A 23,819-nucleotide genomic window follows, 5' to 3' on the forward strand; every position below is an offset into this window, starting at 1 on the left:
CACATTTAATATGCAACTAGTGACCATTTCACAATTACCTTGACACTTTTATCTTACCAAATTTAGTTTTTAAAGAAAAATGTAGACTCTGTAACATAGTACAATACTCTCACAGTTGTTTAACCATAATTGTATACACCCCAATTTTAAGACTAATTGTTCTAAAGAATAAAACTTAATAGACACAAAGTTAAGAGTAAATTAGTGTTTCAAAGAAATCCTTGTCATTTTACCATGTCATTTTACCATATAGACTAAACTCTGGTTTATATCAGAACATTAGTATTTCACCTTAGGAAAAACTTTAAATAGCTTTAGCTGTCTCACATACATACAACCAACTTAGTTACACACAAACTTGTTGAAACTTGCCCTTTACTTACACAGACTTTCTTAGCACCTACTTAGACCCTCATGTATTTCATCACACAAGCACTTTCTTACCCAAAAACATTTCCTTTTCGCTTTTACTAAATATATTTTCAAACCCAGAACCTTTCATTTTCTCTTTCCTTTCTGTCAACACATTTTTGTTCACATTCTGAAACAACTCTCATGAAATTTCTGAATTTAGATAAATTACTCCATTTTACTAAAATAAAATACTTTGTTGTTTATAGTACTCTAACTGAAACACAGTGAGAGGAGAGATGGTAACTCTAAATCCAAATCTAAGAGCTCCTTGGAGCTTTGCAGAACTGGAGGGGGAGCAGGAGGAAGTGGTAAGGAAGCAGATGGAACGCTCACCCTCTGGGTTGGGGTTTTACCTGTTAGAACATAACTCTTAATAACCTTGTTTTTAGCAATGACACAAAGCAATTTTAAACACTTTTTAATTTACCAACCTATGAAAACACCAATAATGTTTAAATATGTTACTCCATGGAATTTAAGGACTTAAAAGTACTTGATGTTATTTAACAGTTAGCATTTTAACTTTGTAAATTAACCAGATGTCTCTACAAATACATTTGAGTAGTCCCATACATGTTAACTCTTGTAATGTAACAGATGTTTAAAAACTCTGGTTGAATAAAAATAGAACTGATCAAAAAAATCATTAACCTAGGTATGTAGGATCATAATTATGAGCTCAGAAATACAGCATTAAAGAAAACCAAATCAAAATCCTAGAAAATGAGTTAGTTCTGTGTAGCTACCCAGGAGTTAAAAAACGAACACCTTTCTCTCTCTTTTTTTTTTTTTTCAGGTTACTCCCCCCTCTCCCGCTGAGACTGCTACAGTTTACATTCCAATGCAGGCTTCAGCAAGGCCAGGCAGGAGAGAGGGAGGGATTTACTTTGTACTAATCTCACTTCAGCACTCATTTTAAAATACAGCTACGTAAATCTATCAGCACACAAAAATAAATCACCTTAATAGCAATAGAAAAAGCAAAAGCACACAGATTAACTTTTCAATAGACACATCTCAGTCGCAAATCCCTGTGAACTTTATCTAGTTGCAAATTCCTGTGAACTTTATCTTGTCGCAAATTTCTGCAAACTTTATCTTGTCGCGAATTCCTGCGAACTTTATCTGGCCAAAATTTTCTTTTATAATTTTACCTGATTTATCTCCTGCTTTGTTTCTCTGAGTTCCCGGGGTTTGGCACCACTTATCACTTCCCACCACCTTTGGAGGAAATGATAACAAGTACGTCTTTTTTGGTGCAGTGAAGCTTCTTCTCTTTAATGTGGACACAAGGCTTTCCAATGCAGAACTACTCCAGGTTATAAAGAATACAGGGACCAATCAGAAAGTTGTCCCTGCGGCAAATGCATGGACATATCAAGTAAACACCTAAAACATGTACTGTACACAAGTCAAGCACAAGGTACATCAGCCAATCAGGAGTACTTCCTGAAACTTGTTAACAGCTTCAAGCTTTTTCTGGCACCGCGCCAGGCGCCATCTTGAAGATCAGACCAGGGTGTGCCCACCTCCGCGGGCCCTCAGAGGCCAGCGTCCCTGACATGTACCTTTTTCCCCACATCCTCATCAACACCTATTGTTGCTTGTATTCTTGATAAATACCATTCTAATTGGGATGGGATGGACTCTTAGGGTAGTTTTGATTTGCATTTCTCTTACTACTAGAGATGTGGAACATTTTTTCATATATATGTTGATTGCTTGTAGATCTTATTCTGTGAAGTGTTTGTTCATTTCCTTAGCCCATTTGTTGATTGGGTTATTTTTATTCTTGTATAGTTTTTTGAGTTCTTTATATATTCTGGAAATTAGTGCTTTATCTGAAGTATGAGTGGCAAAGATTTTCTCCCACTCTGTAGGCTCTCTCTTCACATTGCTGATAGAAGGCTTAGGTGTGGAAATACATTTTAATATAAAAAGAAAAGGAAAATGGTTTTGGATCAAAAAGAGTTTTTGTCTGATATAGTAAAAAAAAAAAATTTAAATGTCTATGTAAGTTACCAAAATGTTTGAAGGATAAATTTCAAAAAGTTTGTATATGACTAATTTGGTTATATGTAATCAGGTAAAGAAAGTTATTTAAGGTTTTTCTACTTGTAGAAAGAAATTTTCTACTCTATGAGACTGAGGGCCTGGCATGGAGCGTGCTCTCAGAAACAGATAAGAAAAAGTGGTTCTTCACAGATACCTGTTATATTTCAAGAGGTTAATTAGATTTCCTAAAAGAAAAAAGTAAAAAATGACCCTTTCCCCAGACACAAGTGAAAATTTAAAGTACTGACCATCAAATGCCAGAATCTCATTCTTCTTAAAATTTGAGTACTAGCCCATAATATGCGTGTGTGTGTATATATATAATATAATATTATATATAATATAATTATATATATATATAATATAATATTATATATATCACATTTTCTTTATCCTTTCATCTGTTAAAGGGCATCTAGGTTGGTTCCATAGTTTAGTTTTTGTGAATTGAGCTGCTATAAACATTGATGTGGCTGCATCATTGTACCATGTTGATTATAAGTTCTTTGGGTATATATGGAGGAGTGGAAATTTATTTATGCCACTTAAAATTTTGTAATGACATAAATATAATGTCATAAGTTACAAAATTTTGTGTTACTCTTTACCATAATGGGAACCTAAATACATATTTAAAAGACAATAAGGGGAAATTGGTTCATTTAAAGGTTAACAATATAAGATGTAAAGATATTTTGCCATTCTCCCACAAAAAAAAGGGGATTAAAATCTCTGTTAACTTCTTTGATTCATGTTTTAAATGTTGTGTATAATTATGTTAACTTATTAATATTGACTCAAAAATTGATATATAAAAAAAATAAAAGCTACCATTTGAAAATTCTGACATAAGTTTCAGAAATAGAACACTTTACCTAAGAATTGTCAAGAGGCCACCTCACCTGAGTTAAGACCCTACCTCTAATGTTATTCTATGTTAAGATAACCACTCAAGTTTATTTAAACTGAACTTCCAAAGATGGATTTTTGTTATAAAGATTACTGTAATTTTAATATAAACAGGAAGTATAATTATATAAATAAGTAAAGGTTTGAGATTACCAAAAATTTATGCTTCTTGGTTCATAGCTTCAAAAGTAACTTCTAATATTACAATCTGAGATGATTTGAGATAATAAGGACATCACCTAGAGGACAAAAATATGTAAGGCAGACTTTCAGTTCTTATACTAACCCCATTTCATGATTCCATTGTCCAGCTTATTGTTAAAAACAAAAGTCAAGTCATACAATTGGTGAAAGTTGAGCATTCTTTTCTTGTGGTGCCCCTTTTGGTTCAACAACAATATTGACTTTGGCAATCCTTACATGCTTGAGAGGTGAGTTTGCAGATTTTCCTGGCTAAGTGAAAAATACTCAAGTCTTTTCCCACTGTTTAGCTACTTTTACAGTACAGGGATGTTCTCTACAATAAAATTGATAATGCTCCAGCTTATATTCATTCTTCTTTTTAATAGCTTTATGTTCAATATTATATCGATCACCAAACAAGAATGAACTCACTTGTCCCTTAAGTTACAATTACAAAAACTAAAGGTGGGTGGGAGGTAGAAACCCACAAAGTTGTTTGAATCAGTTTAAATTTCTTTTTAAATTTTTTAAATAGTAATGCTGAAATTGTCACTGCTGTTTGAGCAACATGTTTCTCACTGCAGTAGGTTTGTCAGGCCTAGTCTGGTGGAGACTAGGACAATGGAATGAACAAACAAACAGGACAATGGAATGAAACAGATCTGGTAAAAATGTGGGGCAGAGGCCATGATTGTGTCATACCAGAAGGAACAGTTCATCCTATCAAGGTGCCTGAGCACATTATTCATCACCACAATGGAGGATCTCAAGGTACAGGTCAAACAACTGAAGAACCTGACACATCAGGCTGAGCAGACTTACAGCAGAAGGAACTAAGTCTCCAGCCACCATGTCTGTGGCTATGATAGTTTAATTAAGCTTTCAGGTAAGTAAGTTTCATGGGGAAGCTTATTGGACTTACTTCCCAGATCCACCTTTAGTACACCAAGCTGTGTGGACCATAGAATCCATTACAGTATTTACTAGTAATACTCAAATGATGGGAGGTTTTTCAGATAAGCATATTATACTTATTCATTCAATTGGGTTTAATTACACTGTATATAGTGGGAACTTCACAATAGGTTGGTCCCACAAAGAAGTTGGCTGTTTAAAGTGGTCCCAAAGGAAAAGGTAACATATGGGGGAGCCAGGGTGGTCAATCTCACTGGCCACTTGGACTTAAAATTATAAGTTTGGACAGTTACAATAATGGGAATTTCCAATGTAAAAAAGTGTTTCCCATGGGGCATCCACCAATAATTATTGCCCTATTCATGCTACAACAGAATTGGGTACCTTTCTTAAATGGATAGAATGTGCTAATATTTTCCAGTGTGATATAAAGTCCCTGATAGTAGTGAATATATTTTGGACTGGTCCCTCAGAATTGATGAGACAGCTATGTCAGGATTCCATGACTCCTGGATGATTGGTTAGGAAAGTTCTTACCTTCTGTAGTGGTGGCATGGGAAAAGATTTATGGTGTTTTGTAGCAGCCTTAGATATCAACAATTATACAGGCAGTCCCACAGCTGACTTTATGGATAGGAAATATAAAGCAGCTTCCTGCTATGTCCTATGGGCCTGTGTCCAATCCGCTTATGTTTTGATTTCTGGAAAAGTGAAAGTAAAAAGAATTGGAGAAAAATATTGTGTAATTTGTCAAGAATATAATCTGATTAACTGCATTACTAGGTATAATAAAAGACATCGAGTGTTTGTATTAGTTCAACCCCACTCTGTATTACTCCTAGCTAACATTTCAGAGCCCTGGTATTCTGATGTTGGAGTTCAATTCTTAAAATAGATGCATGCCCATCTAAATAGACTCTGGAAGCTATTGGCCTTATTGTACTTGGTGTAGTCACTTTGGTATCTGTTTTGTTCTCTGCTATAATATCCACCATTGCCTTGTCCCAAAGCATTAAAAATGCTCATTTTATTAATAATTTGACTCAAAAAATTTCAAAAACACTACAGAATCTGGTGAATATTGATGAAAAGATTGAGACTAAATCAAATACTTTGGAAGCTATGGTCATAAATATAGGAAATAAGCTTGCTGCCCTCAAACCAAGGTAGCAGCTCTGATGCCACACTGGCTACAAATTTGTGTTACAGTGGTCAAATATAATGCTTCCCAATGGGACAGAGAAAAACTTAAAAATCATTTAATGTGCATTTGGCAGAGAAATAATGACAATCTAGACCTTATGGAGTTACATTATCACACCCATGATATTCAGTAACAAAATAAATTGAAGAAGACCTTAGACAATAGAAAGACCTCCTGTGTTCTTGAATAGACAGAATTAATATTTTGAAAAATGGCTATACTACCAAAAGCACTCCACAGATTTGATGCAATTCCCATTAAGGTTCCAATGATGTTCTTCATATAAATAGAAAAATTAGCTATGAAATTCATTTGGAAAAAAGAAACCAAGAATAGGCATAACAATCCTTAGTGAGAAAAGGAATGCAGAAGGCAACATAATGCCAGAATCTAAATTATACCACCTAACTATAATAACAGAAACAGCATGATAGTGGCAAAAATAGAATTGAACACAAATGTAACAGAAGGACCAGATACATAGCTACATAAATACAGTTATCTCATACTAGATAAAGGTACCCTAAACATACTTTGAAAGATAACCTCTTCAAGAAATGGTGCTAAGAAAACTGGAAATTCATAGGTAGTATATTGAAATTGAACCCTTATATCTGATGCTGCAAAAAACTCAACTAAAAGTGAATTAAGAACCTTGGACAAACAACATTACTCTATGTAAATTTATGATTACACAAATGGTATGCCTTTACGCCATGTACAAACAGAGAAACAACATGTATCCCATTTGTTTACAATAAAAAAAAATAAATAAAAATAAAATGAAGTAAAAAAAAAAAAAAAAAAAAAAAAAAAAAAGAACCTTGGCATTAGACCAGAGACCCTGTGCCTAATAGAAAAAAGACTAGGCCCAACTTTCCATCATGTCGATTCAGGAACAGACTTCTTCAGTTAGATGCCTAAAGCACATAAAGTAAAATCAAGAATCAGTAAAAGATATGGCATCAAACTAAAGAGCGTCCTCATAGCAAATGAAACAATCAAGAACATGAACAGAGAGCCTACCTAAGAGGAGAAAGTTTTTACCACCTGCACCTCAGATAGAATATTCATCTCCAGGATATTCAAAACACAAAAAACATAACAACAAAATAAGAAATAACCCAATTAATAAAGGAGTAAAGGAACTGAACAGGCATTTCACAGAAGAAAAAGTATGAATGGTCAAAAAATATACTAAAAACTATTCAACATCTCTAGCAATTAGAAAAATGCAAATCAAAACAACACTGAGATTCCATCTCAATGCAGTCAAAATGAATATTATCAACAATACAGTTAACAGTAAATGTTGGCAAGGATGTGGGGGAAAAGTGTCACTCATACATTACTGGTGGGACTGAAAATTGGTGCAACGACTCTGGAAAACAGCATGGAGATTCCTCAGAAAACTTGGAATGGAACCACCATTTGACCCAGCTCTCCCACTCCTTGTCTCATACCAAAGGACAATATCAGCATGCTATAGTGACATGGCCACATCAATGTTTATAGCAGCTCTATTCACAATAGCCAAGCTATGGAACCAAACTAGTGCCCTTCATAGATGAATGGATAAAGAAAATGTGGTATATATACACAATGAAATATTAATCAGCCATAAAGAAATATGGAATCATTGAATTTACCAGTAAATGGATAGAGCTAGAGAATATCATGCTAAGTGAAATGAGCCAGTCCCCAAAAAACCAAAGGCCAGATGTTCTTTCTGATACATGGTGGCTAATCCATAACAAGGGAGGATAGGTTGGGGAAGTATAGAATTTCATTGGATTATACTGGGGGAAAGGAAGGGAAGGGAGATGGGAGAGGATTAGGAAAGACAGTAGAATGAATTGGACTTAACTTTCCTCTGTTCATATATGAATACACAACCAGTCTAGCTTTACATCATGTACACCGACAAGAACGAGATCAAAATTGGAATGAGTTTCACTCCACATATGTCTAATATGTTGAAATGTACCCAACTGTTTTGTATATCTAAAAAATACAAATAAACAAATAGACAAATAAAAAACAAAAAGTCAATATATAATGACCCAGAGAAAACATTTTCATTCTACAAGGAAGAAATAGGGGCATAGAAAGAAGGGATTGGACCAAACAAGACTGAAAACCAGCTAGGCAAATAAATTCTATAGCTCCAAGTTCAGACTCTGGGACACATGATATTGTGATATTCTCTCCAACCGGCTGGTGTGACTTAACCCCTGTGACCTTTATGGTTTCAAGCCACATGGCCTTTCTCTTGGTTTGTTTCTGCTCAATTATTGAAGTTTTCCTTGGCTAATATCCCATGTTACTGGCTATTCTTAATTTGAGTTATCTCCATTGCATGCTTCTCCCCTTCTCAAACCTTCATATATCATCCTCCTTGGGACAGCCTGCAAGAACTCTGACCATACAGCAATTTGCCTGGCTTTTCAGATTTTTCTTCAAATATGAGTGGAGTCCTTCATGACCCCCTAACTCCAGCATCTTGCAATCCTGTGGAAACAGCACCACATAGTTAATGGAAGTTCTATCATCAGGACTGTTAGGAACATGACTACTGCAACTTCTGAGTGCTTGGCAGGTGAGAGTGGTAATAAAATCTTTCTAGGCACCCCTGTGAAAATGGGTTGACCCTGGGTTTAATTCTAAAAGAAACTTTTACTTTGGCACTCTCAAGTCTGCAACAGGTGTCTTTCTAGGTTCCCAGTTGCCCTCAAGTTATCTTTACTATTTTTTTAAGGGAATGAAATTAATAGCATCCCTTTAGTGGCTATAATATCTGTGCTGATAACAACTTTCCTAGCACCAGTTTTACTCACACATTTTGGACCAATCTGAAGTTTTTCCAATTTTTCTGCTCTGCTTTGCATTCCTGATTATCACAATACACTTGGCTAAAAGCCACCACCAATATCCATACCATGACATAAATGCTGTGCTACCTTGCAATTTCCTCCACCAGATTATTTAGACCAACGTATTTAAATTTAACCTCACAGAAAATCTCATGATGTGAGCACCTTCTTAACCTAAATGTAACATGAATGACCTCTAGTCCAGTTTCCAACAGAATCTTCCTGCTCCTCCAAATCTTCATGAGCCCAGTCTTTCTCCCGTCTTATCCATATTCTGGTCTTTTAAGCTCCCACAAGAATCACCTATATCTTTGTTTACAATAGTCTAAGACTTTTTCAACTTCTATCTCTAAATCTTTTAAACATTCTTCCCCCACAAACCAGATTCAACTGCTTCTGAACCACATGACCAGGTTAGTCAGAGCAACAATCCCACTTCTTGGTACAAATGTCTGTTTTAGTCTGCCTTTTGTCATAGTCACACAGTATCCTGAAAACAACAATGAAAGGATTGTTGTTACTTGGCTTACAGTTTCTGAATTCTCAGTCCATGGATACCCACATTCATAGCTCTGGGCCTTGGGATAGGCAGAAAAATATGACAGAAAGATGTGGAGGAGGAAAGCAGATCAGAAAATGGAAATCAACAAGCAGAGAGAGCTTTACTCTCTGGAGACAAAATATAAACCCCAAAGGCATATCCCCAGTGATACCTCCTCCAAACCCTCCCTGCCTGTACAAAATTGTACAGTTTATGTAATTCCCAATCACTAAAGTTGTGATTATTAACATGTTAGATGACATAAGAGACAACTGCTCTTTAATGTCTGAACTAGTTGGTGTTTTTTTTTTTTCCCCTACTGTTAAAGCTGATGTTATATGCTGACCCCATCATTCCTATATAGGAGGTCATTAGTTTCAGAGATATCAAAGTAGACACTGGACATTTATCTTAAGGCTGTACATGTGTTGCTAATGACATGACTCCCTGACTGTAAAGCCATGCAGAAAAGCAGCAGTGGAGCTTTAAGGCAATGGAGCAGCAGAATGGAGGCCTAAAAGTGTGAGAGTGCATGCTGGCAAGCACAGTAGGCAGCTGCATGGAGCACATGTTACAGGCACTACAGGCTTGATGCATAGCACGCCAGCATTGAAGCAAGCCAGCAACACTGATCTGTCATTGCTCTGTGGGCAGGCCTGTGCATGGTATAGATGCCTACTGCCAAAGCCCACTCCACATGGCACTGCAGACCTAAACTCCCACTTTCTGATATGCCAAAGAAAATGGAAATGGTACAAACTTGAACAAAGTTTGGGACTCAAGAATTGACCAATAGGGTTAGCACATTTCTGAACCCTAATCAGCATAAAGTTAAAACAACAGGAGTGAACCCAATTTCTATATACATCCCCACACTAGAACTGTTGGATGGTTAGAGAAAGCCTGTTGTTGTTTCCCCTCTTGTACAGCAAGAGTTCCACTCCTCTTCTTCCATAAACCCTACTGATACACTCACTCACTCTTGTCTGTGGAATTCATTCTGTGATTTCATGAAACAAGAACTCAGGAAGAAGAAATTGATGGTGAGTTGCTGGGGTCTGGGACTGCAACATTGGAGGGCACAGTCCACCATTAAATGCTGCAACACTACTTGGTTGCAGAGGACTGCACCTCACACAGAACTCACCTTCCTGCATAAACAGAAAAACTTTAGTCTCACCCACTAGCAGAAGCAAAGGATCAAATTTCATCTCAAACTCCTGGTTTCAACTTTAACTACTGAACATGGGGCCACATGGTAAGAGTGAGTGAAATGGACAACAGAACTATTGATTTTTTTATGGGGTTCTACATACTGTTACAAAATTTCCATAAAAATTACTGGAAACCTGTTGGCCAGTTGAAAGTGGAGAGAGCAGTAGTCAGTCTAAAGGCATAAGTGACAGGCTTCCTGGAAGCGGCATGCCCAATCCCCTTCATCCCTGACAGAGAAATGAAGGCCAAGCTCTGCTTCAGTTTCTCTCTGTGTAACTCAGAAGAGGTCAACAGATAAGTTTATGTCTGCTTCTTTCTTGAATTTTCAGACTGGCTTGGCCCAATGGTGGAGAGTTGCCCTTGCCCACTGTTTCTTGGATCCTAAGACAAAGTCTTAGTATTATTTGAGGTCTTGGGGAAAGAGGCCACTCACTAGTGCCCAAAGATTGAGCCCAAAAGTCCATTTTCTCTACTCTCTCTCTCACACATGCATCACAAAAAAACATGGAGGTCTTCTTTTCTTTTACCACTCTGAACCTCAAATAATTCATTAGGACACATAGATAAGGTTGCAGAGAAATTTTTAATTCTAGAGCACCTTTTAAGACCCAAACTCCATGCTGTCTCTGGTGAGCACTCATGCACAAGGAAGTTCCCAATCCCTAGGTTTCCTAACAAGTCCTGTCTGTTTTTCTTTGGGTGATGGTAAACACATCAAATGAATAAAATAAAAATCCAAGCAAAGATTCTGAAGTCATTTAAGATCAACTACTTACAGAAAAATGAGCAGGGCTCAGGGGCCCTAAGTATGAGTATAATAGCAAATACATCACAAAAGGCTGAGAACCTATCCAAGGCACGCAACCTTCAAGGACATGTCTATCATTAGCATAATAACTGAATGCCTCCAGGTCATGAAACACCATTTATACTGCCTCCATAATAGAGGGTAGACACAATACAGTAAAACCAGGGTTTCTGCTTTTAAGGGGGAAATGACACAAGGAGAAGGAAATTTGGGTCTTACCTTTTTTATCCAACCAGCCCGAAACATACTCAGGTCTCAATATATGGTCACTCATAGTTTGAGGATCATGGGAAGCTTCAAGTACTTCATGTTGGATGTCTCAATACTCAGCTGAGAATCACAGGAAACTAAGTACTTTGAATCAGTAAAAGCAACTAATCCAACCAGCAGGTCTCAAACGGTGGTTGCTATTGGCTTCAAGGGCAACAATATTGAGGGAAGACGCAATTTCATTTATACAATCGAGAAATGCTAAGAAATACCTTCTTCTGCCTTTGCCTTTCAGATGGGCAATACTTCATCTGGCACAAGTTCTCCTTTAGGAAACATTTTGAGACCCTGGGGTTCCTTTGACCCACGAACATGAAGAAGAAGAGGCTAATGCTTTTCTGTGCACAATCTTAACCTGAATACTGGCTGGAGGATATGGGGAAATGGCCAAAAGGGGCAATATAAACAATGATAGCATTTTACAGTTACACTTACTTTTTAAAAGGAAAAGTTAATGAGAGGCATCCTAAATAAAATATTTTTTTGTTTTTGTTTTTGTTTTTGCTTGGAGATCTAACCAAAATTTATGCAACCAATTTGAACTAGATTCTGCTCTCTTGGCAGCACTAACAGGCATCAGAGAATCAGTTTTTCTTAGAGAAAAATCAAATAGATAAAAGCCTTTTCCTGAGTTGTTATGCTATCCTTTATCAGAGTTTTGCTGCAGAGTGTCAATATCCTTGGGGTTCATAAAATGAGTCTCCAACCTACCCACAAAGCAATAGGAAGGGGTCTAAAGGGCCAACTAGGCTAGAGGTCCCTTTTTCTCTGTGACTTGACACAAATACTGACTGACTTAGGAAGATTCTCTGATGACCCTGATAAATATATACAGGTATTTGAGGGCCCAACACAAATTATTGACCTAACCTGGAAATACGTAATGTTGCTGCTAAACTAAATACCTTTAAGCACTTAAAAACAGGCTGCTTTACAGGCAGATGAAACCTACAGATATCAACTAAATGTAGTTCAAGGCCCAAGAAAATTAATCATTCAAAATGAAGCAGATTCAGAAAAAACCACCCAAGAGGATGACAGGCAATTCCCTGGGAGGACATGAAATGGATTTCAGATGACCACATGGGAGAATGGGAACAAAAGTATTTTCAGACCTTTGTGCTAGAAGGATTAAGAAGAAACCATATTAAACTCCTAAGTTATTCCAAACTGTCTCTGGTAATGGAGGGGGTTGAAAAATTCCCTCCACATTTTCAGAAAGACTCAGGAAATTATTAATTAAATAAACCCTCAGATTCCCCAGAAGGTCAACTTATATTAAAAGACTAATTCATAACTCAGTCTGCTCATGATGTTAGGAGAAAATTACAAAAGTCAGCTGCAGAACAAGAGAACATTCTAGATAGTGTAATTACAACTGTCACTGTGCTCTTTTACAATTGAGACCAGGAGACCAAAGAGTAAGAGAGAGAAAGGACAAAAGAAAGGCAGCTTTTCTTACAGGCAGTTCTGCAGATGGCTAATATCAGAGGCCATGCTCCCTGGATCATAATGCTACCACCATAGTCTTCTACAGCTTTGGCCAAAAGGGACATGACAATAAACACTGCCCACAAAAGCAAAAAAGGTCACTATCTCTCTGTTCTATTGGGTGGTCAGATTTTCCTCAAAGGCAAGGACTCCAGGGACAAATTTCTCACTTCAAATGGTCTCACAAAAAAGAATGATGGGAGGGAGGCTAGAGCAACCCACAGTCACTGAGTAAGACTTCCCTGCCAGGGAGATAAGCTGGACAGGCATCAGTTGAGACTTCCCTGCTGCAGAGGTAGGCCCAGAGAGCTGGGAACAGACCAGGTGGGCCCCAATCCATAGTCTAGTGCCCTTGCAGCTGACCATCTGTCAACAAGTAGAGGTGCCTCTGCCCACCAGAAGGGAATATACCCCACCTGAAGTCCAGCATCCCTAGAGGGGCAGCATACATTTTGGGTCATTGCATTATTGAGACCCGCCAAGACTTCAGGATACTAAAGAGTAGGAGAGGGGAAGATACATGAGAAATATGAGCAAACAAGGGAAGAAAGGTCCCGAACAAATCCAGATGCTACATCAATAAAATCCAATGACGGCATGGCAGAAGAAATGTCTAAAAGGGAGTTCAGAATGTACATAGTTAAAATGATCAGAGAAGTGAATGATGTGATAAGAGAGCAAATGCAGGCATTGAATGATAGCACCAATCAACAGTTAAAAGAGCAAATGCAGGAAGCAAAGGATGATTTCAATAAAGAGATAGAGATTCTGAAAAAAGAAAAAAACAAAAATTCTTGAAATGAAGTAAACAATAAACCAAATTAAAAACCCCATAGAAAGCATAACCAATAGGATAGAACACCTGGAAGACAGAACCTCAGACACTGAAGACAAAATATTTAATCTTGAAAACAATGTTGACCGAACAGAGAAGATTGTAAGAAATCATGAATGTAATCTCCAAGAATTATGGGATACCATGAAAAGACCAAATTCAAGAATTATTGGGATTGAGAAAAGCACAGAGAAACAACCAAAGGAATGAATAATCTATTCAATGAAATAATATCAGAAAATTTCCCAAATCTGAAGAAAGAAATGGAAAATCAAATACAAGAGGCTTACAGGACTCCAAAAATACAAAGTTACAACAGACCCACACCAAGTACCATTATAATGAAAATACCTAACATACAAAATAAAGACAGAATCTTAAAGACTGTGAAAGAAAAATATCAAATTACATTCAGGGGGAAACAAATACAGATATTAGCAGATTTCTCAAACCAGACTCTACAAGCTAGAAGGGCCTGGAAGAGCATTTTTCAAGCTCTGAAAGAAAATGGATGCCAACAAAGAATCTCATACACAGCAATACTTATTTTCAGATTTAATGATAAAATAAAATCTTTCTATGATAAATAAACACTAAAAGAATTTACAAATAAATAGCCAACACTACAGAAAATTCTCAGCAAAATATTTCATGAGGAAGAAATGAAAATCAATGATGTAAGTCAGCAAAGGTAGGAACTACCCTAAAGGAATAGTCAAATAAAGGAGAAACCAAGTTAAGTTAAAAACCAAAAACAAAAGCCAAAATGACCAGGAATATAAATCACATCTCAATAATAACCCTGAATATTAATGGCCTGAACTCATCAATCAAAAGACACAGACTGCCAGATTGGAATAGAAAGAAAGACCCAACAATATGCTGCCTTCAAGAGACTCATCTCATAGGAAAATATGCCCACAGACTAAAGGTGAAAGGATGGGAAAAAATATACCATGCACATGGACTCAGAAAAAAGCAGGGTTATCTATCCTCATATCAGATAAAGCAGACTTCAAGCCAAAGTTAGTCAGAAGAGATAAAGAAGGACATTTCATACCACTTAAGGGAAGCATAAATCAGCAAGTAATAACAATCATATATTTATGCCCCCCAAAATGGCTCATCCATGTACGTCAAAGAAATCCTTCTCAATTCCAGGAACCAAACAGACCACAGCACAATAATACTTGGTGACTTGAACAGACCTCCTTCATCACTGGACAGATCCTCAAAACAAAAATTGAATGAATAAACATAGATCTCAATAACACAATCAATAATTTAGACTTCACAGACATATATAGAATTATTCCATCCATCAAAAAGCTAATATAATTTCTTTGCAGCAGCACATGGATCCTTCTCTAAAATAGATCATATGTTATGCCACAAAGCTACTCTTAGCAAATACAAGAACATAGAGATATACCTTGTATTCTATCAGATCATAATGAAATGAAGTCAGAAATAAATGACAGAATAAAAAACAGATTGCTCCAACACCTGGAGATTAAATAATATGCTATTGAATGATACAGGGATAACAGAGGGCATCAGGGGAGAAATTAAAAAATTCTTAGAGGTAAATGAGAACAAAGAAACATCATATCAAAATCTCTGGGACACTATGAAAGCAGTACTAACAGGAAAATTCATTTTATGGAGCACATTCAATAAAAGAAGAAAAAGTCAACAAATAAACAACCTAACACTTCAGCTCAATGCCCTACAAAAAGAACAGATCAACACCAAAAGGAGTAGAAGACAGAAAATAGTTAAAATCAGAGCTGAAAGTAATGAAATTGAAACATAAGAAACAATCAAACACATTGACAAAATAAAAGTGGTTCTTTGAAAAAAATTAAACAAAATTGATAAACCCTTAGCCACACTAACAAAGAGAAGGAGAGAGAAAACTCAAATTACTAAAGTTCAGTATGAAAAAGGAAATATCATGACAGACACTATTGAAATATAAAACACAATTAGAAGCTATTTTGAAAATCTATACTCCAAAAAATAGAAAATCTCAAAGACATTGACAGGTTTCTAAAGACATATGATCCACCCAAACTGAATCAGGAGGACATACAGAATTTAAATAGATCAATTTTAAGCAATGGAATAGAAAAAGTCATCAAAAGCCTACCAACAAAGAAAAGTCCAGGACCAGATGGATTCTCAGCTGAGTTCTACAATACCTTCAAAGAATAGCTCATTCAATACTCCTCAAAGAATTCCATGAAATAGAAGAGGAGGGAACCCTTCCAAACTCATTCTATGAAGCTAATATCACCCTGACACCAAAACCAGACAAAGACACATCAAGGAAAGAAAACTTCAGACCAATATCCCTAATAAACAGAGATGCAAAAATTCTTAACAAAATTTTAGCAAATTGCATACAAATCGTATTAAAAATATAGTACACCATGGTCAACTGGGTTTCATCCCAGGAATGCAAGGTTGATTCAACATCTGGAAATCTATAAATGTAATTCACCCTGTCAACAGACATAAAGTTAAGAATCACATGATTATTTCAATAGATGCAGAAAAATCATTTGATAAAATATAGCACCCTTTAATGCTCAAAACTTAGGGATACCAGAAAAATTCCTAAACATTGTAAAGGCAATCTATGCTAAGCCTTCAGCCAATATCATTCTAAATGGAGAAAAAATGAAAGTCTTCCCGCTAAATACTGGAACAAGGCAGGAATGCCCTCTTTCACCACTTCTATTCAACATTGTCCTTGAAATTCGAACCAGAGCATTTAGACAGACCAAAGGAATTAAAGGGATAAAAATAGGAAAAGAAGAACTTGAACTATCCCTAATTGCTGATGACATGATTCTGTATTTAGAGGAGCCAAAAAATTCCACCAGAAAACTTCTAGAAATCATAAATTAATTCAATAAAGTAGTAGGATATAAAATCAATGCTCATAAATCTAATGCATTTTTATTCATAATAGATTAATTTTCTGAAAGAGAATTTAGGAAAACTACACCATTCACAATAGCCTCAAAAAATAAAATAAAATACTTGGGAATTAATCTAACAAAAGAGGTGAAAGAACTCTACAATGAGAACTACAGAACACTGAACAAAGAAATTTAAAAAAATCCTCAGAAGATGGAAAGATCTGCCATGTACTTGGATAGGCAGGATATTGTCAAAATGGCCATACTACCAAAAGTACTATACAAATCAATGGAATTCCAATTAAAATACCAATGATGTTCCTCATAGAAACAGTAAGCAATCATGAAATTCATTTGGAAAAATAAGAGACCCAGAGTAGCTAAAGCAATCCTTAGCAGGAAGAGTGAAGCAGGGGGTATCGCAATACCAGAACTCCAACTATACTATAAAGCAATAGTAACAAAAATGGCAAGGTATTGGTACTAAAATAGACATGTAGATCAATTGTACAGAATAGAGGACACAGAGACAAACCCACATAAATACAGTTTCTCATACTAGACAAATGTACCAAAAATATGAAATGGAGAAAAGATAGCCTCTTCAACAAAAGATGCTGGGAAAACTGGAAATCCATATGCAGCAGAATGAAATTAAACCCCTATCTCTCACCCTGCACAAAACTCTACTGAAAATGGATCAAGAACCTTAGAATCAGACCAGAGACCCTGCACCTTATAGAAGAAAAAGTAGGTCCAAATCTTCAACATGTTAGCTTAGGATCTGACTTCATTAACATGACTCCCAAAGCACAAAAAATAAAAGCAGGAATCAATAATTTTGATAGATTCAAACTAAAAACCTTTATCACAGCAAAGGACACTATCAGCAATGTGAAGAGTTAGCCTACAGAGTGGGAGAAAATCTTTGCCAATCATATTTCAGATATAGCAGTAATCTCCAGAATCTATAAAGAACACAAAAAACTTTACACCAAGAATACAAATAACCCAATCAACAATGGGCTAAGGAAATGAGCAGAAATTACACAGAAGAAGATCTACAAGCAATCAACAGATATATGAAAAAATGTTCAACATCTCTAGTAATAAGAGAAATGCAAATCAAAACTACCCTAAAATTCCATCTCACCCCAATTAGAATGGTGAGTATCAAGAATACAAGCAACAATAGGTGTTGGTGAGGATGTGGGGAAAAAAGAACACTCATACATTGCTGGTGGGATTGCAAATTAGTGCAGCCACTCTGGAAAGCAGTGTGGAGATTCCTTAGAAAACTTGGAATGGAGCCACCATTTGACCCAGCTATCCCACTCCTTAGTCTATACGCAAAGGACTTAAAATCAGCATACTACAGTGATGCAGCCACATCAATGTTCATAGCTGCTCAATTCACAATAGCCAGATTGTGGAACCAACCTAGATGCCCTTCAATTGATGAATGGATAAAGAAACTGTGGTATATATACACAATGGAATATTACTCAGCCATAAAGAATGACAAAATTATGGCATTTGCAGGCAAATGGATGAAGTTGGAGAATATCGTGGTAAGTGAGATAAGCCAATTCCAAAAAAAAACCGAAGGCCAAATGATCTCTCTGATAAGCAGATGATGATACATAATGGAAGGTGGGAGGGAAGCAAGCATGGAGGAAAGATGGATTGTATAGAGGAAAGAGGGGTAGGAGGGGTGTGGGGAAGGGAAAAATAACAGATTGAGACAAACATCATTACCCTATGTACTTGTATGATTTCACAAATAGTATGACTCTACTTCATGTACAACCAGAGAAATAAGTTTACCCCATTTATTTACAATGAATCAAAATAAATAAGTTTAAAAAAAGAAGGAATGACATGCCAAGAGACATTCTCCTTTGACTCCAGGTATCAGATATTTACCTCATACAGAATCCCTGGGTGATACTGACTATTAAGGGAAATGAAATTAATTTTCTCCTCAACACTGAATCCATATTTTCTGTCATCTCAAACCCAGCCTTCCTCTCCTGCCACAGTACAACCACAAGGGATGTGTCTTGAAAGACTGTGACTAGACTCATAGTGCTGTTAGGATGATCTCCTCTTTTCATATGCCTTTGTGATAATTCCTGAAAATACTCTCCCATGAGGGGGAGAGAAATTTTGACCCAACTAGGCACCACAGTTCTTTAGAACAGGTTCTTAAGAACAGTTATCCAGAACAGGTACTTTGTATGCGCCTGCTAGAAACTAACTTTAACCCAGAAGTCTGTGCTACACAGGTCAAAGGAGCAATAGGAGGCACCCTTGTCCAGATCAGTCTCAAGGATCCTACATTATTTTCCCACCAAAAACAGTATGTCCTGAAACCAGAAACTAAAATGCTTACAAGGTATATAGATTGCTTAATGGTATAGGATGTAATTAGACCCTGTAACATTCCATGTAGTACCACCATTCTGGGAGTACAAAAATCCAATGGGGAATGGAAGCTAGTACAGTACAGCAGATCAAGAAATGAGGCATTTGTTCCCATACATTCAGTGGTCCTTAATTCTTACACATTGTTATCCCAGATTCCTGAAGATTCTAATTAGAATACAGTTTTAAAAGATGAAATTTTTATAGAGATCATTGCAACCAGGTTATCAATACCTGCTTGCTTTTTGGGAACACTCTGACTAGTCCACCCACTCACCTGGACTCTTCTACTTCACATGATCAGAGACAGGTCCCAACTCTTGGGCCACACATTGGCTCAAGACCTATTTCATTTCAGTTACATACATGTTAAGATCATACATTATGTAGATAACATGCTTTTGGTGCTTCAGCTGAGGACACCTCACAGGAAGATACCCAAAATTACTTAATTTCCTGACAAGAAAGGAAATAAAATTTCACAATCCAAAGTCCAACTTTGGCAAATTTTTGTAAGATTTTTGGGTTAATATTGGTCCAGGGAATCTGGATGTTAGCAGAAGACAATTAAAACTAATTCATCCTTGAGCACCCAAGACATTCAAAGAGTTAAGGGCATCCCTTGGTGTAACAAGATTTTGGAGATTATGAATCCCAGGGCATGAGGAGATAGTTTGTCCTATATCAAGTAGTAAGGAAGGATGAAATGGCAGGAACACACATTCTGGAATGAGAACCTGCTACCTGATTATCATTGCCCATCTTATGAAATCTCTCCTTTATGCTCCAACCTTCTGACTACCATAGGATATAATTTTAATTTGTAGGTATCTGAAAAAAATGAAATGAAGTCAGGAGTCTGAACACAGCTTGAGGCCCCACTCAACAAACTGTGGGACACTTAAGTAAAGAATTAGACATACTAGCAATAGGATGGCTAGTCTGGGTATGACCTGTGGCAGCAATAGCACCTCTGATTTCTGAGGATACAAGATACTTTGGAAAGAGACTTGACAGTATTGACCCCCCAGAATGTAGTGACTGCTCTCCTGCAAGGGAAGTTTGTGGCTCTAAAACAATTACCTCCTCAAATTTCAGAAATTATTACAAGAAAGACCATCAATACTAAAGATTTGCCCATCTTTAAACCCTGCAACATTTCTTTCTGAAATAGGAATTGAAATTGAACACAATTATTAACAGGTGCTTCATAACTATTCTGCTTGGGAAGATATGAAGGACACCACTTGAGAGAATCCTGACCTGACACCTGCAGTGATGGAAGCTCCTTTATGGAACAGAGGATCTCCAATACTGGGGGTTCTGTGGTTATCTTGGAACAATTGAGAGTTCATCTCTCCATCAAGCAGCAGAACTGAGCTTGAAGAACTCACTACTCTCACCGTAGCATTGGAGCTCAGCATGGATAAAAGAGTTAACAGATATATAGACCCTAAGTATGGCTCTAATCCCCATGTTCACGTTGCCATATGGAGAGAAAGACATTTTTTAACAGTCAATGGATCCCCTATGGGATACTTTAAGGTGATTAATTAACTTGTCAGTCTCTTTTCCTTCTAAAGTAGACGTCATACATTGTTAAGGACACGAAAAATGAACTCAAGGTATTTCTGAATGTTATAAGTTAGCTGTACCTCACTTCCAAACAGATATCCAATGATCCATTGCTGCTGGAGTCAACAGAATCACCCCCAACCTTGGAGGTGTTGCTTAAAGTGATGTAACCTCAATACACTTATGTGAAGAAAAAAAAATAAACATGCAATCTTTTGAGAGTATATTATTCATCCTTCAGGATAGTACGAAACAGAGGAAAAGAAATAACTCATACCAGTAGCCATCAATAGGAGGTTCATCAAGACCTTCCATGAGATCAATTTGAGGAAAGGAAAAAGAAAATATCAGATGACTCAAAGACTATTTGCAGGAAGAACATCTTAAAGATGGCCTAACAAGTCATCAGGGCTAGTGAGGTTTGTCAGAAAAATTAATCTTCCTAACCAGACAATTTTCACACCAGGCATCCAGAGAGCCTGGATCTTTTCCTTATCCAGGAAAAGATTGGCAAATTTATTTAACTCTCATATTTAACATTATAGGCATACAACACCTCCTAAGGTGGGTAGAATTTTTTTTAATGGCAAGGAAACCTCATAGACCCCAAAAGGTCTCTGTTCTCTGAAATCACACCTAGATTTGGACTCCTTCGAAAGCTTAGAAAACTTACTCCAAAAATCACCTTCCTGGTTCCACTCTGCTTCCTATAGCTTTGGTAAGACTTAGAAATACCCCACAAACTCAAGGTCTGAACACTTATGAAATGTTAGGTGGGCAACCATTCCTTACAAATGATGTATTGGTAGATATGGAAACATGGGCCCAATAGCACGATATAACAGCCTTAGCCAAATTACAATAAACCTTACAACAGCTGTCAGAAGTCTATCCTAGGGATATTGATCCTCCTTTATTTCACCTTGGAGAAATTGGTACTGGTAAGTTTGCTTCCTTATCTCTCTCCAACTCTGGAACCTATTTGGGACGGACCATACACTGTGATTCTATCCACCACAGAGGCAGTAAAGGTAATGGTGAGTGATTAATGGTTCATCACCTTCAAGTTAAGACTTGGAACTCAGAAAATGACGCTGAAGAAGAACACTTCCAGAAAGAGGAAAACGACATCCAATGTTCTCATTAAATGTTAGAGGACCTGAATATGCAGATAAATGCTAACCTGAATGTCTTTATCATTACTTATCTTTGTATGGACTCTTCCCATTTGAGCTCTTATTATAATAATTGTGTTTACCTTAGTTATACTTAATGTTCTTGTAGAATTTATTCCCTCTTGCATATTCCCTCTATCCACACAGAGATGATCATACAAACTGAACCCAGGGGTTGAACAGTCCAATCTACTGGGACTCGTGGGTATGCCCTGTGTAAGATCCTGACCTGTGTTCCCCCTTCTACACCCTTTTACATCTTGATAGAGCCTGAGCAGCCATCATCATTTTTCAATAATGGCAGTTAGCTGTACTTCTCCAAAGGGGGATTGACAGGCTCCCCAGGTCCCAAGCTGTTCAGCTGGCCTACTGGGCTCTGCAGAGGGGCAGCAGAGTGGTGGAGTGATGAACCAGAGGAGTGGTTGTGGGTTAGAATTTGGTGCCAGCAAGCAGAGTCTGTGACCATATAGACCTCTGCTGTATCCACTGGTGGGCCTGAATTGAGTCAGTGCCCAGGTGAGCAGCGCTGACCTGTCATTCTTCTGGGTCTAGTCCTGGGAACAATATTGATGCCTGCTGCAGCAGCCCCAACCAAGGTCCTCAACCTACTGCTTCCTGACCAGTCATGAGAAAACAGAAGTGAGACAGACTTGAATGAATGTTGAGACTCAAGAAATGACCAATAGCATTACTGTATTTCCAAGTCCTTATGAACATAAATTTGGATCAAGAGTGTTAGTACTTTTCCAAACTCTAATTAGCATAAGGATGGACTACAAGCAGTGAACCAAGTACTATATAAACCCTCAGACTAGAACACTTGGGTAGAGGAAGCTTGCATTGAGTCACCTCTTGCACTGCAAGAGTTATGTTCCTGTACTTAAATGAACCGTACCATTAACCTCACTCAACCTGATGTGTGGAATTCATTCTTTGAATTCATGAGAAAAAAAATCTGTGAAGAAGAAATTGACAGTGAGCCTGCAGCCTTGGAGAGCATAGCCCACAATTGAGAACTGCAACACTTCTCAGCTGCAGAGACCTATACATTTCACAGATGTCTTTTGCCACAGAAGCAGAAAAACCCCAGTCTCACCTGCTAGTAGAAGCAGAGGATCAAGCTTCATCTCAAAACTCTGACTTCACTAATATTAATGCTGTTCTTGTTTCTTTCCTTCTTCTATTTTGGGATAGAAAGTGATTGAGTTGCTGAATAGTCACAGAGAAATATTCTGCTGTTGTGAAATCCTGACAACTCAGCCAAGTAACAACAAATCTCACCCCACACAGGTCTATCCCCATTTGAGACACAACAATAATTCAACTCACAAAATTCTGTAGACAAAAGCTCAAACCAGCAATCAGATCTCAGATCTCAGAATGCCACATCAAGTTTCACTCAAGACCTCTGTAAACATAAGGAAACAGAAAACAAATCTTCCCCCAACATTCATAATCCCCACCAAATATCCCACAGATGTGTGAGTAGATTAAATTCCATGGAAAGAATATCAATATAATTATTATAATGTTCTCTGAACTAAAATAAGATCAAAGTAATGAACTAAGAGAAAACATAGAGAAGAAAAGGACCATTTCAAAAATAAAGTAGAAATAATAAAAAAAATCAATCAGAACTCCTGGAAATGAAGAACCCGATGAATTAAATTAAAGTTTTATTTAAATCATCACCAACAGACTAGATTACATAGACTTTAGAACTTTGGGCCTCAAATACAGAACTTTGGGCCTTGCAGAAAGCGTATATGAAATTGAATTCTCAGTAATTTTAAAGAGACCATGATGACAATAGGCAAGAACTTTGGTAAAGCAAAAGAGAACAGATCTAAGAATCATTTGAGGGCAGAGGAGGACATGGAAATATAGCCTAAAGACATTTAGAACATCTTCATTGAAAGTGTAAGAAAATTTTCACCGTATGTGAAATGAGATAGATGTACAAATACAGAACTCATATAGAACCCCAAATAGACAAGAT

At 37.0% G+C, this 23,819-nt stretch overlaps 1 long non-coding RNA gene across 2 annotated transcripts in view; it reads right to left on the reverse strand.

The window, feature by feature from the left end:
- The window catches only part of LOC306650462, a 196,169-nt gene that overhangs the window by 54,300 nt on the left and 118,050 nt on the right, over positions 1–23,819 (reverse strand). The window contains exon 2 of one of the 2 annotated variants that reach the window (XR_013760931.1): positions 45–378. This is a non-coding gene — a long non-coding RNA (uncharacterized lncRNA). Of the gene's footprint in view, positions 1–44; positions 574–23,819 lie in introns of those variants that run through there. The other variant, XR_013760932.1, reaches the window with a different exon arrangement.

Source organism: Sciurus vulgaris, assembly GCF_902686455.1.
Source record: "Sciurus vulgaris genome assembly, chromosome: 2".
Taxonomy (NCBI): domain Eukaryota; kingdom Metazoa; phylum Chordata; class Mammalia; order Rodentia; family Sciuridae; genus Sciurus; species Sciurus vulgaris.